Here is a 22,273-nt window from a genome sequence, read left to right as displayed (position 1 = left end):
AAAATAAATAAAATAATTAATTTTGGACACGGTTAATTAAATAAGTTGTGGTAGAGTTCTAAAATTATCTGGAAGGTAATTAGATATTCAATTTATTTTAAGAATTAAGTCACGCGCATGTCTTCTTTTATTAACATGATTGTTAATGCACCATAAAACATACTGTATTTGCAACTATTCTAAAGTTTTTAGTTGACTTGATAAAGCAAGTATTGAGTTTTGATCTTTGGGACGTTTGTAGCCAATTGAAGGATAATTTTAAACCATGGTCAAAAGATAGGTAGATTTGGACCCCATTTTTTGGAAGAATTTGAACAAATTAAGTCCATCCATTTCACGGTAGAACTCTTTTAATTGCAAATCCAATGCATTTAATCAATGAGAAATTTCAAATAGGACATATTGAATGAAGCACTTTTGCAAGGAAGCCCAAAACAAAATAGGAGCAATATTATTCACACACATAAAATTCAAATCACCCAAAACATATTGCCAAAAGCATTAATTGCACGAGCAAATTGTTTTCTTATTTCATTCTTATGTAGAAATCATCACACAACTCGTCTCTTCTCTGCATCTTGCTTTAAGTCCATATATCATGGCCGGTCGACGGCGGCGGCAAACGGAACGGCGCAAGCGCAAACACAACAGGACGGTGTATTTGGTTGGCAACAGTTGCAATTGTTACATGGTGGTTCCTTAAACCCAAGTTCTGCACCAATTATGATCATATCGTCAGTTGTTTATGGTTGTAAATTATAGTTGTCCAATATTCTATTCGTTTTAATTTATGTGATATTGTTTGACAGAACACATAGTTTAAGAAAGAAAAAAATATTTTGAAATTTATGGCCTATAACAAGTCATAAACGTTTGTATAACTATAAATTATTTTACTAAGGATAAAATAAAAATTTTAAAATTAAATTATTTCTAAATATAGAAAGATGATATTGTTTTTGGGATAGACTAACAAATAGAAAGTGTGCAACATAAAATGAGACGGAAGGAGTAGTACTAATATACCTCGACGAGTCAGTCCGGCGGCGTTGCTGGGCACAGCCGGAGATAAAACTAGCATAAAGATGATAATAGTAGCCAGAAGAGTTTTCTCAGAATTCATCGCCATTGCCTTAGACTTAGAGGTTTATTTGATAAAGCTATGATAATGTTGCTCTGCAGTCTGCATACACCACTTCAATATAATCATTATATATAGCTGGAAACAGTAGACTTTTTTGTTTTTATATATGTTGCTTGACACAACAAGGCAAAATTATCATTTTTTAAAATACAGAATTGAGCTTTCAATTCCAGTAGTTGGAATTATTTTACTAAGTAAATTTAAAGTTCTTAATTAGTCTAAGTCCTTGATGCCAGATTTAGAATAAATAAATCCATGCGACTGTGCAATCTGCATTGGATTCGATCATCGGTTTGAATGGGCTTGCTACTTTCACGAGTATTGTGGGCTTTCAAAAGAACCAATTTAGAATAGTTTGGACTGAACCCACTATTAAAGTTCAATGCATCTGAGGTAGAAATGACACCAGATAGCCACTCTAAAGGGCTGTTAATTAGCCAGTGCGTTCTGAATTTCAGTTTTTTAGTTCAAATTTTTAGGATAAAAATATTCTGAACAAAATAAGTGCTGGCTAATCTCTAAATAACATCCATGAAAATGGCTTTCTGAGCACTTGCCCAACACTTAAATTGTGCTAATCGCTCCATTCCTAGCCCGTTGCCCAGGAAGCAGGAGGACTGTATTTTGCATATAAATCGTGTTTGTTCACTGACCACTTTTTGACCCTTCCCTTATTATTGTGATGTTTCACTAGTGAAATTTGAAATTTTAAGATAACGGCTATTTTGAATTACAGAGTTAAAAAGTGACTATTTGTGAAAATTTTCCGTATTTTACAAATACAATATCTTTTAGCACTTAAAAATTGCACGGGGCGACCAAGGCGCACTATTTGATCGCACTCACTTAATCTATACCCACTTTTTAAATTTTTTTAACTTGTACCAACTTTTTAAAAAATTCAAGCTTTTTTCTCCTCCTTAGTTTTCTTCTTCTCAAGATTTTCCACTCAACTGCCGATCACCTCCAAGCTTTCAATAGAGTATTTCAGGGGACTTGGTGTCACCCTTGTTAGTCCTCGATCGATTTGTCTTCATTCTTGGAAATGTGATCGTCATCATTCTGCTCTTGAAATCAGGACAGTCATCTTCTAATTCCACAAACAACATTTAAATCGATTTGTGCGATGAGTACAAGCAAACATGTACGATGCACAAAGAGGCCTCTTGGGAACAAAACAAGAAACAGACAAAAACAGAGCATTCTGGTAGAAGAGGCATTTTGTGAACATAGCAAGAAATAGAGCTCTAAGATCGACTAAGTGTATCTGACATTTACACAAATCCAAGTGTAAAACAGCTCTTCTTTCCTCTCCATGATATTATTATCATATACGCTCTAAGAATGCTTAAGTTCAGCAAATATAAACAAAAACTTCAGCTCCTAGAATGTTGAAGTTCACCAAACTTTAGTTCCTATAATGCTGAAACTTAGCAAATACAAAACAAACTTCAGCTCCTAGAATGCTGAAGTTCACCATATACTAAACAAACTTCAGCATTCTAGCATATACTAAACAAAAACTTCAGTCAAAACATGCTGTAATTTTATTGAACTAAAGTTTGGGTGATTGCTTTTGCAAGTCAAGCCAAACTTCAGGCAAAAATATCTGAAGTTTTGCTTTGATAAGGCTACACTTCAGGCAAAACATTCTAGACATAAATTTTACTACTTCAGGCCCGTATGTCTGAAGTTACCCGAAAAGTGGGTACGATTGCATTTTTTTTGCAAAGCGGGTAGAAGTTAAAAGTAACCCAAAAACTAGGTATAGATGTAAATCCCCCTTTTAACACCAAGTAGAATTGTACTGATCGAATAAAACTAAAATGAGGAAGAAGGTTAAAAAAATAGATGTTGTAATAAAATAAAAGTAATGCAGTAAAATGTAAATAAGAAGAGATAGAAAGAAGGGAGAAGTGTTTTCTTCTTTCACTTTGGTGTATTTTTTCATTGCAATTACATGGCCTTTTATAGGCATAAAAAGTAAAGATGATGGACATAAAGTAGGAAATTTAATCTTTAAGTTATTCACAACATGGGCATCCAATGTAGCATCCAATGTAGTATCCAAAGTAGTATCCAATGTACAAACTATTCATAACACTCCCCCTTGGATGTCCATGTAAGATAATGTGCCTCATTAAAAACTTACAAAAAAAATATTGGGATGTACATAGTTATTTATAATATGCATTGCTTGCTGCCTCATTAAAAACTTTACCAGAAAAACCCAGTGGGACAAAACCTTGGTTAAGGAAAAGAGTGCATAGTGTAGTTACTCCCCCTGATGAAAAATCACTTAATGTCTCGAAGACGACGCATTCCAATCTTATATATCAGCTTTTCAAATGTTGAGGTTGGTAACGCCTTAGTGAACAGATCAGCCAAATTATCACTTGAACGAACTTGTTGTACATTTATTTCACCATTCTTCTGAAAATCATGAGTGAAAAAAAATTTCGGTGAAATGTGTTTTGTTCTATCTCCTTTGATATATCCTCCTTTCAATTGAGTTATGCATGCAGCATTGTCTTCATACAATATTGTTGGAATATTCTCTTTCGAAGAAAGACCACATGTTTGTTGAATGTGTTGAGTTATAGATCTTAACCAAACGCACTCTCGACTTGCTTCGTGAATGGCTATTATCGCTGCATGATTTGAAGAAGTAGCAACCATAGTTTGTTTTGTCGAACGCCATAATATGGATGTACCTCCACTTGTAAATAAATAGCCTGTCTGAGATCGACCTTTGTGTGGATCAGACAAATATCCTGCATCTGCATAACCAATCAATGATGGCTTGGATTCATTTGAATAAAATAAACCCATATCAATAGTCCCTTGGAGGTATCTGAATATATGTTTAATATCATTCCAGTGTCTTTGTGTTGGCGAAGTACTAAATCTTTCCAATAAGCTTACTGAAAAAGCTATATCTAGTCGGGAATTATTGGCAAGATACATTAATGCCCCAATTGCACTAAGATATGGTACTTCGGCACCAAGAAGCTCTTCATCATTTGCATGAGGTCGGAATGGATCTTTCTTTATATCAAGTGATCTCACAACCATCGGGGTACTCAATGGATGTGTTTTATCTATATAGAATCGCCTTAAAATCTTTTCGGTGTATGTTGATTGATGAACAAATATTCCATCTTTCATATACTCAATTTGTAGACCAAGACAAAATTTTGTCTTTCCAAGATCTTTCATTTCAAATTCTTTCTTCAAACAGTCTACTGTTTTTGGAAGCTCCCAAGGAGTTCCAATGATATTTAAATCATCAACATACACGGCGATTATAACAAATTCAGATTCAGACCTTTTTATAAAGACATAAGGACAAATTGGATCATTCTTGTACCCTTCTTTCAACAGGTATTCACTAAGGCGGTTGTACCACATACGACCTGATTGTTTCAATCCGTATAAATATTTCTGAAGCTTTATTGAACAAGTTTCTCGAAAACTTTTATATGCTTCTGGCACTTTAAATCCCTCAGGTACTTTCATAAAAAATTCGTTGTCTAATGATCCATACAAATAGGCTGTAACAACATCCATTAGATGCATATCAAGTTTTTCTTGCACTGTCATATTTATGAGATACCTGAAGGTGATAGCATCCACTACAGGAGAATATGTCTCCATATAATCAATTTCAGGCCTTTGGGAAAACCCTTGTCCCACAAGTCGCGCTTTATATCTAACGACTTCATTTTTATCATTTTGTTTTCGCACAAAAACCCATTTATACCCTACTGGCTTTATGCCTTCAGGTGTTCGAACTATGGGTCCGAAGACTTCACGTTTTCCAAGTGAAGTTAACTTTGCCTGGATAGCGTCTTTCCATTTTGGCCAATCATTTCTCTGTCTACATTCATTGACAGATTTTGGTTCAAGATCCTCATCTTGTTGCATTATTTAAACAACAACATTATAAGCAAAAATGTTATCGATAACAATATTATTTCGGTTCCATCTTTTCCCGGTTGAGACATAACTTATTGATATCTCTTCATTTTCATTATTTTCAGGTACTTGGACCTCTCCTAAGGTCTTATCATTTGTTATGTCTTGGGGCTCTTCTTGAGCCACTACCTTTATGTTATGTTCACTTTGATCACTTGCTCATTTTCTTCTTCGAGGATTTTTATCTTTAGAACCGATTGGTCTACCACGTTTCAAGCATGGCTTAGACTCATTTGCTTTAATTAATTGTCCTGTTAGGATATCAACTCGAATTGGAGCATTAGCAGCTGGAATATGTGACTTAGTCACCCTTGGTAGGTCAATGAATGCATCTGGCAATTGATTTGCAATATTTTGTAAATGAATAATCTTTTGAACCTCTTGTTCACATTGATTTGTTCGAGGATCTAAATGAGACAGTGATAATGCATTCCAATCTATCTTCTTTTTCAGCTGCTTATTTTCTTCCCCCAATGTTGGATATACGATTCATCAAAATAGCAATCAGAAAATCTTGCCGTAAATAAATCTCCAGTCATCGGCTCTAGATATTTTATAATAGAAGGAGATTCATATCCAACATATATCCCCAGCCTTCTTTGAGGACCCATCTTTGTGCGTTGTGGTGGAGCAATTGGAACATATATCGCACAACCAAAGATCCTAAGATGAGAAATATTTGGCTCCTGACCAAAAGCCAATTGCAATGGGGAGACTTTATTATAACTTGTGGGTCTTATCCACACAAGTGCTGCTGCGTGCAAAATAGCATGACTCCATACTGAAATGGGAAGTTTTGTTCTCATAAGCATTGGTCTAGCAATTAATTGGAGGCGTTTGATCAATGATTTTGCTAGACCATTTTGTGTATGAACATGAGCAACCGGATGCTCAATTGTTATCCCAGTTGAAATACAATAATCATTAAAGGCTTGGGATGTAAACTCACCAGCATTATCAAGACGAATTGTCTTAATTGCATAATCTGAAAATTGTGCTCTTAGCTTTATTGTTTGAGCCAACAATCTCGCAAATGCCATATTGCGAGTTGATAGTAAGCACACATGTGACCATCTTGTAGATGCATCTACCAAAACCATATAATATTTGAATGGTCCACATGGAGGGTGAATGGGCCCACATATATCACCCTGTATACGTTCCAGAAATGCAGGGGATTCCATCCTAACTTTAATAGTTGATGGTCTAATAATTAATTTTCCTTGAGAACATGCAGCACAAGAGAATTCCTTAAATTGAAGAATCTTCTGATTCTTCATTACATGTCCATGTGAATTCTCAATTATTTTACGCATCATATTAGAACCAGGATGGCCCAACCGGTCATGCCAAATAATAAAATTATCTTGATTAGTAAACTTCTCGTTTACTATGGCATGTGTTTCAATCCTGCTAATACTTGTGTAGTATAAGCCGGAGGAAAGAGCAGGTAACATTTCAAGCACATATTTCTTACCGGACATTATTGTAGTAATATAAAGATATTCAATCTTTTCATCATTTGTAGTCTCAATATGATAGCCATTTTGGCGAATATCTTTGAAACTTAATAAGTTTCTTTGAGATTTACTACAATATAGTGCTTCATCAATAGCCAAATTTGTTCCTCCTGGTAGTAATAAATTGGCTCTTTCATAACTTTCAATTAATCTTGTACTACCGGATATTGTATTAACATTCGCTTCTTTCATTACCAAATAAGAGAAATATCTCTTATCTTTTAAAATAGTGTGTGTTCTAGCACTATCCAGAAGACATATATCATCTTTATTAATCTTGAGTCCAACTGAAGACTGGGGAATTTTCATATTCTTCATAAAAAAAACAAATAATACATCATAAGAAATATGAAAGACAAGCGGGAAAAAAAATATTAAGAAATACATTAGGAATGTAGAAACTAGCAACACATGATGCACTCAAGAAAAATAAACTAGTTGCAAACATAAAAATAACAACTTTTATAGCTTCATTCCCCAGTAAGATGATTAGTTCTTCAGTCAATATCCTCAAAGAAGTCTCCGACTTCTAAATGAGTAATATTTGTTAGGCCTTCAAAATCATCTTTATATGCAAGATGTGCCTTAGAATAATATTTATTTGAGGGGCCTGCTTCATCATCATTATTTTGAAAGGTCAAGTGTGGCTCCACATTATTTTCTTTTTTCTTGAGGGAGGCTTGATAAAGTTTGACAAAATGTTCTGGCGTACAACAAATGCGTGCCCAATGACCTCTCATACCACATCGGTTACACATACTAGCTTTACCTTTTGAATGATTAATTTGAGAACCCTTATTGTTCTCCAATTTATTTCCACCATAATGACGGTAATTGTTTCGCCCCTTGCCACGCCCATGTTTACGACCATGTCCACGACCATGGTAATTATTTTGTTTTCTTTCAAACTTATCATATGTTGCTACATTCACTTCCGGAAATGGAGCTGACCCGGTGGGACGATCTTCATAATTTTTCATTAATAGAGTATTATTCTGCTCAGCTACAAGTAGGCATGTGATTAACTCAGAATATTTCTTAAAACCTTTTTCACGGTATTGTTGTTGTAGCACCACATTTGAAGCGTGAAAAGTAGAAAATATTTTTTCCAATAAGTTCTCATCTGTGATAGTGTCTCCGCATAATTTTAATAGAGAACTTACTTTAAAGATAGCAGAATTATACTCACTTACGATTTTAAAGTCTTGCAACCTTAAATGTATCCACTCATACCGAGCTTTCGGTAATACCGTAAGTTTTAGGTGGTCATATCGATCCTTCAAATTAATCCATAATTCAAGTGGATCTTTTACGGTTAAATATTCAGTTTTTTACCCTTCATGTAGGTGATGACGAAGGAAAATCATGGCCTTCGCTTTATCCTGATTTGATGCTTCATTTCCTTGTATAATAGTATTTCCAAGACCTTTAGCATCAAGGTGAATTTCAGCATCAAGAACCCATGATAAATAGTTCCTTCCGGTGATGTCAAGTGCCACAAATTCAAGTTTTGATAAATTTGACATAGTGAAAACTATCATAAAAGATGAATAAGTTAGAGAAATAATTATAATAATAAACAATTAATGAAAACAAAACGATTAAGGTAAAAGAAATGAAAATAGAGCTATATCATGTTAACAATCTACTATTTCATTTTATTCTTGCCATAAAGTAGAAATTACATACTTGTTTCATTTCACTTTATATTATTGATATATATGTGTTAATAGAATTGAACGTGACTAACATTACTTATATGTTCCAATAAATATAAAGTAATTAAAAAATTATTGCTTGTCAATTCATTTCTCACAGTTCTTCAAAATGCCTTAAAGATATGTTTTGATCCAGGGAGTCCATGACATTAGTGCATAGCTAGTTTGATGACTTTGAGGTCCTCTAAGAGTTGAGCACGGAAGGAAATAGTTATTTAATCACTGCAATGTACTTAAACTATTTAAGATGCCCAAGCGCACAAGTAATCTGCAAACAATGAGCATATGATATGTACTGCCATAAATAAGATTATTATAATGATACATACCTTAATAAAATATGGCTCAACTTAGCGGGAGTTAAGAATAAAATTAGAGTTTCGTGCTGATAGTGTGTAATAAAATAAAAATAATGCAGTAAAATGTAAATAAGAAGAGATAGAAAGAAGGGAGAAGTGTTTTCTTCTTTCACTTTGGTGTATTTTTCCATTGCAATTACATGGGCCTTTTATAGGCATAAAAAGTAAAGATGATGGATATAAAGTAGGAAATTTAATCTTTAAGTTATTCACAACATGAGCATCCAATGTAGCATCCAATGTAGTATCTAATGTACAAACTATTCATAACAGATGTCAACTAATAAAGAAGAAGAAATTTCTAAGTAATTGGATCCTCACTAGAGCAAGAAGTAGGAGCTAAACTGACAACAGCGTGGAAAAAGAAAAGAACACCAATGAGACTGAGAAATACATTAATTATAAATTATCAACTCTATGATACTCTTTGCATGTTCTTGACATATTGGAAATTTTTATTCCAGAAAATATAAAAAATATAATTAATCTATAATTATGTTGAACTATTCCAACCCATTTGCAACATATTCTCCAATCCAAAGATGCAGCTTTTCATAGAATTCATGGAATTAAATGCTATGGATTATCAGATTGAGTAACGTAACAGGCACAATAGCAATATGGTGGTGGAGGTGCAGCTGATTTGCAACATAGACATGGTGGATACATTGGCTTCTGATATAGTTCTGCAAACACATCATCCAAAACCCAAAACAATAAAAAGTTAAAAGAAGAAGATAACCGAACCCGGTAGCCTAATTAACAAGCAGGTTTAAGTTCTATGCATTGATTGACGTATAAAAAATATTACACCATCACTGTACATATAAAGTAACTATAAATAAAATTTTACGCGATAATAGTGTTAAAATACTTAGACAATTAGGTCCTTTTTAAAGTCACTGTTGGCAAATTCTACGATAAGCATTAAATGTCAACTTGATAAAAATATTAATAAATAGCCTACTATACAGATTATACTATACCGATATTGTATATGAAAATTTACATTTTCAATGTATATAAAAACGATATGTTGATAACTTACCTACTCTCACTAGTTAAATTACACTAATTATTAAAAAAAATCCAGTTGCTAGTAATAGTGTAGAGTATATAACTTAAATTCAGGTTTTGAAAAGTACCTCTATGACTGAATCCAGCTTCCACACAGGGTATAATGCCAGAATGTGAAATAATCATCACAAAAGTAACTATGGCAATAAGACGAGACCTTGAAATGAAGCTACTAATTGCCATTTTATTTTTTAGTTTAAATGTTAGTATACAACTTTGCATTAAAGCACAATTGCATCCTTTCTTTTATAGGCGCTATATACAATCCCCAGTCATTGTTATAATTCCGCGTTTATTAACTGACTTTTCTGCTTGAAAATTTCAAATATTTCACTGTCTTGCTAGTTAATTCTGATGGATTATTATATGCAGCGGAAGCAATCCCAGTATCAAAATCACATGTAATTTAGACAACTAGCATAAACGGGATTTCACGGGTTACCTCTTGAAGCGTGAACATATCTCTTCTACCACGTGAGCCTTCAGTTCCATAACTTCTCAATGGAATCTCCATCACCCGCACAATCGTGATCCTCGAACGTTCCACGGTCTTCTACTGTGTTACCCAAATAATACCCGAAAATAGCAATTTCGTGTGGGCGAAATTTCTAGGAAAACTTGGCTGAAAATTTCAGCCACCATGTCCTCATCCCTCTAGGTGGAAAACCTTATGTATTTATAGCACAAGTTTTAAGGGTTAAGACCCTTTTCCAAAACCTGTTAGGTTTTCTTTTTCACCAGAAAAAGGATTCCTTTATTTCCTATTATTTAGGCACAGTAGGGACCACAGAATTTAATTAACAAGGCTTCCAATTATGGAATTAATTTGTAATTTTCGAAATTAATATCCACCATAATTAATTACGAATTATTCCACTAAAAATTCGTAATTACACTCCTTATTCAATTTCGAAATTCATCCATTAAATCTTATTTAACTCCCCATGTTAAGATTCAGATACGAATCAATTAAATTAAATTACTGACGATTTAATTTATTGATTATTTCCTTTAGACTTTCGCTTAACTTATTTCATGTGTCGGATACAAAATCCACCGGCCGGGTTTACACATGAAAACTTATAAGTTTTCATAAAGGTATATCATCAATCTCTAAACCGAGACATGGATTCCATCAACTAACTATTACTTCGCCAATGTATATTATTATTATCCAATTTACCAGGCATATTGACCCACGAAAGAATCTCGCCTTTTAATAAATCAAAACAATAATAATATACACAACTAATAATAATTATATCAAGATTAAGAGTATAAGTACATTTAATGGCTAGAGAGTTTATTTTATTAAGTCAGTATAAAATACTTATCTCTACCTGGTCCGTTCAATACATACAAAATGTATTAGCACAAGAAGTTGGAATTAAACCATTCCCATAATCAAGATTAATTATATTTAATCTTGTGCTACAATCATTCCTGATGGTTTGTCCAATTCCATCATTAGATTGTGAACTCAAATTTTATACTTATAAGAACCGATGATTTAATCTTCCGTGTATAAGCTAAACTCTATACATTAAATCATCTACTATATAAGCAAAGGACACGGACTATTATATGATCTATTTAAAACTTTATTAAAACTGAATAAACAATTATTTCATAATAAATACTATATCTAAACCAAACTCATGGTTAATAGTATATATCCCAACAATCTCCCACTTAGACTTTTAACCATGATAATTATTAGAATATACTATATCCAAATGCATGGTTAATAGTATATGCCCCAACAATCTCCCACTTAGACTCATAACCATGCATCTACAACTTTTTCAGGCATTCTTTTACATGCCTATTAAAAGTCTTCACCAAATAAGGTTTTGTTAAAGAATCTTGCCAAGTTATATCTGATGCAATATTTGTCCAGTAGTACTTTATCGTAATTATCTTGTTTGGTATTAAACTCTTCAGAGATCCTGTTACCGAAACTATCCCAAGAATGAACACCGAACTATAATTTTCTTTAGCTTTCTCCCACTAAGACGAAGTACCACTAATATTACCTTCGTTACCTCACGACATTGAAATATTAGTGACTTCTTACTATAGTGTTCAATGTTCAAACATCACTCCCACTCGATAAAGGCATATTATGTCTATTAACGTTCTCCCACTACTTAAATGCAATGGAACGTCAATTCTGACGTGTGGGTTTTGATGTTCTTGAACATCTAGTTATTTCTTTGCCCAGTTCCTGTAAAAATAGTTTACTTCTAGGAACATGTTTTATTAAACAGTCCTTATCTAGAAAAATGCATTTGTTTTAACAATTGCCTTATTTTCTTTAGGACAATAAAATAAAGCTTCATTCGCTTTCTTGGATATTCGATAAACATGCACCTATTCATCCTTAGTTCCAACTTACATATATGCTTTCCCTTTCAGCACATATGCGGGATAATCCTATATCTGAACATGCCACAGACCAAGCTTACATTCAGTCCACAGTTCTATAGATGTCCCAGGTACTAGCTTAGAAGGAACTAAATTCAGAATGTAATTTGAAGTTTCCAGGAAATATTCCAAAAATAAATAAGGCAAATCTGAATAACACGTCATTAGTCTATCCATATCCAAAAGAGACTTATTTCTTCTTTCTACTACACGACTCTATTATGGAGTTTGCGGTGTAGTCAATTGAGATGTAATCCCTATTCTGATATGTAACTAAAAAACTCTTTAGAGAGATGCTCGCCACTACAATCAAATTGAAGTAACTTAATTTATTTCTTTGGTGCTTCTCTATTTCAAGTCTTAAAATCCTTGAATTACTTAATTCATTAAGACTTACAGTGCATCAAAAAAATATATTAATATTTTGAGTAATCATTTATGATCATAAAATACTCAAAATCTATCTCTTACGAGTATGTTCATTTAACCATACAAATCAGAAAGGATTCATTCTAGCTTATCACTAGTTTTATTTCCTTTTAAAGGGAAACATCTTTTAGTCAAATTTCCTTCCAAACAGGATCCACAAGTTGGTAGTGCCTCTACTTTCAATGAACCTTAAGGTCCATACTTGACCAACTTGAAATCCTATCCAGATTAATATGACTTAGATAAAAGTGCACAGATAAGTTTTACTCAATTTTGAAGAACATATTCTCTTATGAGGTAGACTAATATTGTTCTGTTCAGGAGAGACATGAATATATAATAACAAGGTCATGCATTCATGTACCACAAGAGATAAAGTGTTTATTAAGCTCAATAACTCAAGAGTTATTCGAAAAATAAAACAAATATCCATCTCTTATTTTGCCCAGAAACCGGAATTAAATTCCTTCTAACAAAAGTACATATATTGCATCCTTAAAATTAATGTCTTATCACTAAAAGAAAATTTTAACAAGTAATACGACAAATTGCATAAAATCATTGTGGAGTTGAGATAAAAATATTAAATAGATCATAATAAGTCAAAACACTGAATAGTAAAATTCAGACTGCATTCAATATTTATATACATACATGCATCTGGAATAATAAATTTCGATGGGAAAAGAATTATTCATGCAAAGTATATTATATAATGCAAGAATTATACAATCCAAAAATAAATAGAACCAACTCAGATGGAGAGCATACTATTATTTTCAGTCAATTGTATATAACTTTTTAATACAAAAATTTTAAAACACACTACACATATATGTCATGCATCTTGAATAGCAATTTCGATGGGAAAGAACTACTCATGCAACATACATATGCAATGCCAGATTATTCACTCCAATAATTAAAACAGACCCAACTCAGATGGAGAGTATACTGTTAATTTAAGTCAAGTGAACATCATTTTTAATAGCTCTAGTTTCATTGATCCAACATGTATACTCAGATGGAGAGTAAGTACACGATATCAATTACTAGTATTTCACCTAGTGAGCTTACAATAAATTTATCCGATATGGAGGAAGACCTAAAGTCAACGCATAAATTTATTACTCACTTGAAATTAATAGTGGAAGACCATAAAAATATATTTCTATCACCACTTAATCATGATTGTATTGTAGTTACAAAATTGATTCAACCCTTTAAGCTCAGATGGAGAGTTAATACTGGTTATCAATAACTAGTAACTATAGCCAGTGAGTTCATAATAAATTTATCCGATATGGAGGAAGACCTAATGTCAACGCATAAATTTATTATCTCACTATAAATAAAAAAAATGAAGACCATAGGGGTTTATTCCCATCACCACTTTATCACAACCACGAATATTTCTCTGAGGATTAAGTTCCATATTAAAAAAAAATGCTCAATACCCATTTAAACAGTCTTAAAATACTAAAATTAATATTTCACACTGTATAGTGGTGATTATTGTTGACTGGACTATTTCTGATAAATCTACCAAATTTCATATCAATCAAAAATTGCGACCAAATTTGGAAAATTATCATTTTAAGCATTTTTTAAGAATTTAAAATATGACCTACATTTTTTTTATCATATACCAATTCATGTCAAATCAACATGTGTTATCATGTTCCAGATTAGACATATAAAATGATAAAAAGAATGACTTTTCGTATGTAAATCACATTTTAATCCGTCAAACCTCCAAACAACTCACCTAAACGATCCCAAATCGTCAAAATACGATGTGATTCACTGCATAGCAGTGAGTTCTTCTTAAATGATCGTTTCCAATGATCCTACCGAATTTCAGGTCATTCGGAGATCATGAAATTCATGATCGCCAAAAACTAGACCAAATTCGAATAAATTATTTTTTTTGGCGTAGTCAGGATTAAATCCATGTGATTTGCATTCTTGCTATATATCATATCAAGTTAAATCATCATGTTTCAGATTTAACACAAATATAGCCGATATATAAAGAATAATTTTTCATATTTATAACAAATTCAATTTAATAAACTGCTTGAAAACCCATCTAAACGACCTCAAAATGCCAAAAAACAACATGATTCACTGCATAGCAAGGAGTTTTTTTTTTCACTAGATCGTTTTCGATGAACCCACCAAGTTTCAGGTTTATCGGAGTCCGTCAAATTCATGACCACTAGCCTGTAACCAAACTCGGAGAATAACCGTTTTAAGTAGTTTCATGAATTAAAATAAATATGATATTGATTTCCATTCTCCTTATAATTACACTATGAGATGAAGGCATATATTATTTTCTTCCTATTTCTAGGATATATAATATCTCGTTTTGCAATAAATTATCCTTTTATTAAATACATAAGAACCTGAGATATTATATTTTCTCCCGTTCAGTGAAAACCCCAATATCTCTTCTCATGGGTGGAGTTAGTTTCACTAGTACCCAAAGATAAATACTCTTTTTCTAGTTATGAACCTCCACCACTAATGTAGATTTCTCAAGGATAATTTTCACATGGTATATTAAACTATTTCAATGACTCAAATAAATAGACCATTTTGTGGATCCTACTTATTAATCATAATGTTCAATCCATGAATAGATATAATTTCACATGTACAAATTTACTAAGAATTTTTCATGAGTTCAAATAAACAAACCACTTCAGTGGTAACTATTTATTACTCATAAAATTCTCAATTTACAAGTGAATATATATTTAGCTCATAAAATTATTTTATGGTAGACCATAGCTTAAAAGTCATACCAACATTATAAAACTCATACAACATACTGTCATATTTCACTTAATTAGAACCTCCAATCAGAGAACAAAATTCTTCATCGAAAATCCAAACTAGTAATCACGTAGGGCATGAAAATATAAACTTAAATTTGAGAAATTTTTTATGCACAAACATGCCAAACGCTCCAATCATTAGTCATCCAGGATATCAAATAGAAAATTTTACTTTCTTACAAAATAATTATATCATTACACAATATGAATTATACCTTGTAAGACCTAGTCAATAAAATCTTACACCTCTATTATTGAATTTAATACAACAACACGTTTATTTGCTAATAGTCAATGTGTAAACCTATTATATGACTAGTATTTAATCATGGGGACCATAGGGAGTCATCCTCAACACCATTGAATTAAAAAGGAATTAAAATTATTAAGAAATAATTTCCAAAAAATAGAAAAACGTCCAAAACACAGTCCAAACGACCTCAAAACGCCGAAAAATACCATGATTCACTTTAGTGAGTTTTTCTCACCACGGCGTTTCTGATGGACCCACCAAATTTCAGCTCAATCGGAGTCCGTCAAGTTCGCTGACCTCCAAAAATTCCGGCTATTCGGTCAAAAACAGGTTTTGCGTTTTTCTAGGGTTTACCCCAAAAAATTCAGATAATCTCAATCAAATATCAATAAGAAAACATATATCTCATGATTATAAGAATAATCCATAAATTATGCACAATTAATTCACAAAACAGCAGTGCAGTTTTTCAGAAAACCACATATATATGTAATTCAAAAAATGCACATAAACACCATATTCTTGTTTCATGAAAAACTTAGTTATCTAATTAGATGTGAGTGAGCTCTGATACCAATTGATGAATTATTATATGCAACGGAAGCAATCCCAGTATCAAAATCACATGTAATTTAGACAACTAGCATAAACGGGATTTCACGGGTTACCTCTTGAAGCGTGAACATATCTCTTCTACCACGTGAGCCTTCAGTTCCATAACTTCTCAATGGAATCTCCATCACCCGCACAATCGTGATCCTCGAACGTTCCACGGTCTTCTACTGTGTTACCCAAATAATACCCGAAAATAGCAATTTCGTGTGGGCGAAATTTCTAGGAAAACTTGGCTGAAAATTTCAGCCACCATGTCCTCATCCCTCTAGGTGGAAAACCTTATGTATTTATAGCACAAGTTTTAAGGGTTAAGACCCTTTTCCAAAACCTGTTAGGTTTTCTTTTCCACCAGAAAAAGGATTCCTTTATTTCCTATTATTTAGGCACAGTAGGGACCACAGAATTTAATTAACTTGTAATTTTCGAAATTAATATCCACCATAATTAATTACGAATTATTCTACTAAAAATTCGTAATTACACTCCTTATTCAATTTCGAAATTCATCCATTAAATCTTATTTAACTCCCCATGTTAAGATTCAGATACGAATCAATTAAATTAAATTACTGACGATTTAATTTATTGATTATTTCCTTTAGACTTTCGCTTAACTTATTTCATGTGTCGGATACAAAATCCACCGGCCGGGTTTACACATGAAAACTTATAAGCTTTCATAAAGGTATATCATCAATCTCTAAACCGAGACATGGATTCCATCAACTAACTATTACTTCGCCAATGTATATTATTATTATCCAATTTACCAGGCATATTGACCCACGAAAGAATCTCGCCTTTTAATAAATCAAAACAATAATAATATACACAACTAATAATAATTATATCAAGATTAAGAGTATAAGTACATTTAATGGCTAGAGAGTTTATTTTATTAAGTCAGTATAAAATACTTATCTCTACCTGGTCCGTTCAATACATACAAAATGTACTAGCACAAGAAGTTGGAATTAAACCATTCCCATAATCAAGATTAATTATATTTAATCTTGTGCTACAATCATTCCTGATGGTTTGTCCAATTCCATCATTAGATTGTGAACTCAAATTTTATACTTATAAGAACCGATGATTTAATCTTCCGTGTATAAGCTAAACTCTATACATTAAATCATCTACTATATAAGCAAAGGACACGGACTATTATATGATCTACTTAAAACTTTATTAAAACTGAATAAATAATTATTTCATAATAAATACTATATCTAAACCAAACTCATGGTTAATAGTATATATCCCAACAAATTCGGATAGCTATCGCTATGTATTCTTGTGCTGTGGAATTGACTTGACACAACTTTTTTTTTTCCTAGTCCAAGGAGGGGAGACTTAACAGTCTTCTTCTATGTTTGTTGTTTTTTTCTTTTTCTTTTATCTTTTGAAGTCTTTTTTCCAAGTCGAGGTCTTTTATTCTTTTTTCTTTTGAAGTTTTTTTTTCCAACTTTTTAAAGTATCACTACCAAATTTTTATACGTCTCTACTTGCCTTGGATAAGAAAAGAGGGGTTGCTCTGATGGTAAGCAACCTCCACTTCCAACCAAGAGGTTGTTAGTTCGAGTCTCCCCAAGAGCAAGGTGAGAAGTTCTTGGAGGGAAGGATGTCGGGGGTCTATTTGGAAATAAGCCTCTCCACCCCTGGGTAGGGGTAAGGTCTGCATACACACAACCCTCCCCAGACCCCACTAAATGAGATTATACTGGGTTGTTGTTGTTGTTATTGTTGTTGTACTTGCCTTGGATAAAATATCAGATTTTCGGAAGCCACCAAAAACTAGTACTATGTCAGCGGACAAAAACTTCACTCAGAGAAGGAAAAATGGTACTCCCTCCGGTCCACAATAAGTGACCAATTTGCTTTGGACACATCCATTAAGAAAATACTAAATTCTTAACGAAAATAGTTAGTGTGGCTAAACTACCCTTCATTAAATGTTACACATAGTTATAGTAACACTTACCTCTTTTCTAAAATGTGAGGAGTAAATGACTTTTTAGGGATACGTACATAAGGGTACTTTTGGAAAAATAAATTGAATTTTTTCTTGATTATATAAATAGACACTTATTTTGGACCAAAATCAAAAGGCAAATTGGTCACTTATTGTGGAATAGAGAGAGTAAAAAATAAATATTCACTTATTATATCATTAAATATGTATGTTTACCCTAAAATTCGAGTAACAATTAAACTTATATTATGGTCTTAAAGATATATGATTTAGTCCAATAATAATTGATAAACAAGGAATCAAATGTATAAATTAAAGAATAAAGTAAGTCAAACCATTGTGCAAGCCAAGTCTTGACCTCGAGCTATGGCAGTCTCGATGTGGGTCAGTGAGAACAATAAATTATAAAGCAATTCAGATGAATAGTAAGCAAGAATATGATGTATGTATATTCTCTTGTAAATGATTGATCATGTTACAAATGAATGGGCTCCCCTTTATATAATAGGGAGTCCTAAATAAGGTACATTTCCATTTTTAGTAGGGAATTTTATTGGACAGTTGTCTAACCGCCTAGTACAAAGTCGTTCCGAAATTTACGTCGTGATCTTAGGGCCTCTGCGGGAATCTCACTCTTTCTGTTATAAAACCATAACGGTATTATCTCGACGTTGGTCATACTCAGTCTCGGTGTTCATCGAGCACCTCGATCTTCAAGTCTTTGTAATCCATAATCATGCTCGAGCCCGGTCCATTTTGAACTTAGGCTCGAAACGACTCTTCGAGCCTACAAATTCGGGCATACCTGATTTTGACCGTATACAGATAGTCCCCGCATTTCTTAGAGTAACATGATAAGAAAAGATTTCATCCTCGATCCTCCGATGCCTCGATTATGATGTCAATCCCATAACGTCAGTGGCAGAAGTGATTGAAGGGTCACGTCCGCGTAGTTCCCAAGGTCATTAATTGAATGCGGCTGATGGTCAGCCATTAGCTTCCTCAAACCGTTGAAGCGACCACTATAAATAGGCCAATTTCTCAATATTTACAATCTTTACAAACCTTTTCTCAAATCTTTACAAGTTTCTCCATTTTCTTTGAGTCCAATCTTCTCTTCAATTCGTGCTTGTCACAACACCGGCTTCTTCTCCTTTCTTGAATTCCACAACAGTGATGGCTAAAATATCTAAAACTGTCACTCAAAAATAAAAAGCCTCCTCACCATCGCGGTCAGCCGGTGGTGGAACTCCAGTAGAACAACGTATCGAGAAGTTTATTCCTGGGCCATGCGAGCTATCTTTTGATTTCAAAGTCGATAGGCATGCATTAGTTCCAGGCCGATGCGAACCCATGTCCCGATACATCTGCTCGATATCTGAAGACGATCTCGAGCAGGTGAAAAATGACTGCAATTGGGAGGATAATAAGGTGGTGATTCCTTCCCCTAAGGAGGACATCACTACCCATGTGAAAGGGTACTTAAGTGTGTATACTTATCCTTTCACACTGGGTCTCGTAGATCCGGTCATACTCAATTTTTGTTGCTAATATCGGGTGACCCTTGGCCAGATCTACCCCTCCTTCTAGCGTATCGTCATTTTGCTCAGGTATTTTTCGAGCAAGGTCAAGGGGATGTCTTTTACCCTCGGCCATCTGATCAGGTTATACAGTCCTCGCCTCTATCGAGGTGGGTTGATAAAGCTCCAACATCGGTCCACGAAGGCATTGTTCTCGAGCATTGATGAGGACAAGGACCGATGGTGGATGGGCCGGTTCGTCCAAATCAAGACCTTTTACCTAATTCCTGCCGAAAGAATGTCATTCCCTGAGGAATGGAACATGAAACATAAGTACAACTCCATCAATGAGGCTCAGTATTTTGCTTTCTTTACTCTCCTTCGATCTAATTTCTTTTTGATGGTGCAACTTCCCCTTGGTTTCCCGGTGCGATTTCGTACCTCGCATGTTGGGTTCGACAACTGTCTTTCACTTCTTCACATGTTGAACGCTGTTGGCGCGATTTGGTCAGGGGTCGATGGGAAGCTAAAAACCATGGTGAGTTCCTTTGTTCACATGTTGATGTTTCTCTGTAAAATATTTACTTACCCCTTACGCAGGCCTCAGAGACAATTTTGTTATGAGGCCGCCTCCGCCCGGTGAAGAGGATATCACGAAGCCAACCAAAGAGAAGAAAAGGAAAAGGGCTTCGCCACCAAGTACCCCGAAGCCTAGGAAAAATAGGGCTCGAAAGCCTAAGGCCTACCCTGCAGCCCTGTTTGCTGACGCGGTCCAACAACTTCGAGATGACGAGGAAGAAGAAGAGGACACCGACTGCTTTCTGGTAGCTCAGAAGAGGGGAAGCACTGAATCTTCAAAGGCCGTTGAACCGGCGGTAGCTGATACGGTTCAATCTCGGAGGAGAGCTCAAGCAGAGTCCCCAAGCAATCGGGTGATAAAAGCGCACCTCGCCATGAAGAACGTCTGGCGGGTAAGCCCAAAGGGCCTAAGTCCGAGGCCCCTCAAAGAGAAGAGAATGTCCCAAGTGACTCACTTGGGATAATTAACATAGATGAATCGCCCTCTGTCCCTATGTTCTCTGAAGGGCAGTTCCGAGATGCTCGGGCTATGAAGACTCCCGACGTGGGGACGACCCACAAAGGGAATGATATTTTCCAGGGATGCTTTGCGGAGGTTGAAGATGGTCCCGACCCGGATGCTTCGTTTATTTTTTACGAGGACCAACGACTTCTTAAACAAGTAAGTTTCTGCCTCCATAATTATGCTTGTGTTTTATTCTTGTTTTTCCAAGTCTGACTTTTTTCCTTTGAGTGAAGGCCATAACGCTCCATCGAGAAACGTTTTCCAAATCTCGAGTCGAGCTTGCCCGATGCGAGATTCCCTCCTTTAGAGTTAAAATACCTCCAATATTCAAAGACATAGTACCTACAAATAAAGAAAATAAGTTAAAATTAAAAGGGCCTCTCCAATTCACTCTCTTAGTGTATCCCTCAAAAATTGCACTCAAATATTACCCCTTGTATATCGCTCTTGTGCCCTCGACTTTTAGGCACACACTCTAAAAATCTCACCACTCAAGCCTTATTTTTTTTAACTCTTGGATGAATATCCAAAGTTGATATCATACTCAATTAAGGTACTTTCAAGTGGACTTTCCAACTTCGGGGCGAGAATGGAGTTTATGTGACTCAACAAAAAAGCTAAAATAACTAAAGGACAATGGAAACAAAAGTTAACAATGAAACTAAAGAGAAAAACACAAATAAAATTAGCACGGAATAAAATAAAGCACACAAGAACTAGTTTATCACTAAGTATGAACTAATACTTAAGTAAACTAGCTAGAATAAACAAGAAAAGAAAGGAAGAAAAAAAATAAGCTGGAAAGGCTATTTTTTAAACTAGACAGAATGGAGCTACTGGACAAAAGTGGCTAATTTCGAAAGTGGGGTACCAAATCTGGCTAAGTGTGCAAGAATCTGGAAAATGGCTATGTCCCAAAGTTTGAAAAATGGTTGTTTATGCAAAATCTGGACAGCATCATTGTTCTTCCATCTTCTTCATTTTTCAATCCCAAATCCAACCAAAAGCACCTCAAATCTTCACCAAATTTGAGATACAAATTCCCTACAACTCTATGAACAAACCCCAATAATTAATTTCTTCAAATCACCACCAAAAATTCAAAACCCATTTTCAAGTTTCTTCTTCCAAGCTCCAAACCCTAACAATGGCTATCATAATTTGTAACCATGTTTTCTTCATCTTTCAGCTATGAAACAATAATATTTAACTCAAGGAACAATTTCAAAGATTCAGATCCGAATGTAACTCAAACTAGTAGATTCGAGATTTTTTTGTCAAAGTTTTGAAGCTTTCATCTATGGAGTTTTTTTCTTCTTTTTTTTTCT

At 34.1% G+C, this 22,273-nt stretch overlaps 1 long non-coding RNA gene across 1 annotated transcript; it reads right to left on the bottom strand.

The window, feature by feature from the left end:
- Nucleotides 1–432: 432 nt before the first annotated feature.
- On the bottom strand, nt 433–1,187 carry LOC107763586 (uncharacterized). Its single transcript, XR_001643067.2, has 2 exons — nt 1,027–1,187; nt 433–712 (listed from the first exon to the last, which is right to left on the bottom strand). It is a non-coding gene; the product is annotated as an uncharacterized LOC107763586 (long non-coding RNA).
- Between the last annotated feature and the right edge of the window lie 21,086 nt (nt 1,188–22,273).

This window comes from Nicotiana tabacum, chromosome 6 (genome assembly GCF_000715075.1).
Source record: "Nicotiana tabacum cultivar K326 chromosome 6, ASM71507v2, whole genome shotgun sequence".
In the NCBI taxonomy this organism is placed as follows: domain Eukaryota; kingdom Viridiplantae; phylum Streptophyta; class Magnoliopsida; order Solanales; family Solanaceae; genus Nicotiana; species Nicotiana tabacum.
Note: the sequence above shows the minus strand (reverse complement) of the source record. Positions and strands in the feature narration are given on the sequence as shown.